The 1,994-nt window shown below is 36.3% G+C and overlaps 1 non-coding gene across 1 annotated transcript; it reads left to right on the plus strand.

Annotated features, from left to right (window-relative positions):
- The first annotated feature begins 1,571 nt into the window (after positions 1-1,571).
- On the plus strand, positions 1,572-1,643 carry Trnap-agg (transfer RNA proline (anticodon AGG)). The gene has a single exon. It is a non-coding gene; the product is annotated as a tRNA-Pro (tRNA).
- Positions 1,644-1,994: the final 351 nt, after the last annotated feature.

Genomic DNA, 1,994 nt, shown 5'->3' on the forward strand with positions numbered 1-1,994 from the left:
ACTTTGGTGCACCATTTACTTGAAATCGGACGAAACTATATATGGGAGCTATATCTAAATCTGGACCGATTTTCACGAAACTTGGCACACATCATTCTAGACCTAAATGATTAGGCTGTACCAAATTTCGTGCAAATCCAAAGATATATAGGGACCGTTTACATTAAATCGGTTAAATATATATATGGGAGCTATATCTAAATCTGAACCGATAGGGTTCGTCCTTGGGCTAAATAAGTGACCTGTGCCAAATTTCATTCAAATCGGATCATAAATGCGACCTGTACTTTGTTTACAATTTAACATCTACAGACGGACGGACGGACAGACGGACGGACGGACATGCATAAATCGACTCAGAAAGTGATTCTATGCATATTCTCAAAAGGAACCATATGTCTATCTCGTTTCCTTTTGCCTGTTACAAACATATGCACAAAGACATAATACCCTGTACCACAGAGTGGTGAAGGGTATAAATACCAAAAACGGACTCATACCGACATTTCTACAAACCGATATGAAATGAAAATATTGGTTCTAGACCCGTTATTTCTTTGGACAAAATTTGTTTCAGAAAATTTTGATTTCATCCAAACTTTGCCCATCTTATTATTTCTTCCAAACTTAGTTCAAATTCGAAGATGGGGAATATCGGTCCACTCCATCTGGTACCTCCCACAGAGGGGCTAGAACAGACGGACGGACAGACCGACGGACATGGCTAGATCGTCTAAGAATTTTTTTAAGGTCGGAAAAGAATAGAAAAAGGGGGTTATATGGGGACTACCCCAAAAAGGGGGCGAATATTAATAATTTTTGGTAGGGAGATTTGTTACCATATACGACTATAAAATACCAAATTGCCACGCATAAATTACAGCCAATTCGGAGCAAAAATACGATCAAAATTCCCAAAATACTGAAAATTAGTGGAGATATTAAGTACCCAATAAGAACCCAAAATTTAGCGCATTCGGTTGAAAAACGCGCTCAAAAACCCCAAAATACAGAAAATTGGGGGGGGGGGGGGGCGTTATATGGGAGCTATGCCTAAACGTGGACCGATATATCCCATCTTCGAACTTGACCTGCCTGCAGATAAAAAACAAACCTATGCAAAATTTCAGCACTCTATCTCAATTCCTTCAGAAGATAGCGTGGTTACAACAGACGGACGGACATGGCTAGATCGTCTTAGAATTTTTCCCTGATCAAGACTATATATATACTTTATAGGGTCGGAAATGAATATTTCGATGAGTTACAAACGGAATGACCAAACTAAGATACCCTCCATACTCTGGTGGAGGGTATAAAAAATCCACGCTTTTATTAGCCTTAAAAAAGTTCATTAAACAAATCCACGCCTTTATTAGCCCTTAAAAAAATAATATTCCTTAAAAAATCTCTCCAAAAAATATTCCTTGAAAATCCACGCCTACATTAGCCCTGCCGAAAAAAAATTAATTTTTAATATTTAATTTTAATATTTACCACATTTACCATAGTGGATGACATAAGTATAGTGTTGGAGACTGTGAAAATTGAAGTCGCTGCGTATTGCAACTGGCTCGTTGGTCTAGGGGTATGATTTCCGCTTAGGGTGCGGGAGGTCCCGGGTTCAAATCCCGGACGAGCCCAAGTCTGTTAATATTTTTTTTCATGGTAGTCTTATTGTTAGGTTAATTATTAAATATTTACTTCGATAGCTAACTTTCATTCCTTGGAATCATATCGAAATATATAATCACATTAAACCGAAAAAAGTACAAGTTCTATAAAATTAATTAGAGAGTTCTAATTAATTAATAATAATTACAGTGAATTGTGCACTGTCTTCGCAATAATTTATTCCTATTCTTTCGTGTTAAAAAAATGTTACAAGTTAGTAATAATAAATTCCTCGTTAACAATTCACTTAATCAAATCAAATCACAGTACAATTTTATTTCATTTAATCACAAATCTGTTGTTGCATTTAATAATCGGAC

The sequence above is a fragment of the Musca vetustissima genome, unplaced genomic scaffold, assembly GCF_032173495.1.
Source record: "Musca vetustissima isolate MV318-11 ecotype Yass unplaced genomic scaffold, APGP_CSIRO_Mvet_v1 utg93282, whole genome shotgun sequence".
NCBI classification, from domain to species: domain Eukaryota; kingdom Metazoa; phylum Arthropoda; class Insecta; order Diptera; family Muscidae; genus Musca; species Musca vetustissima.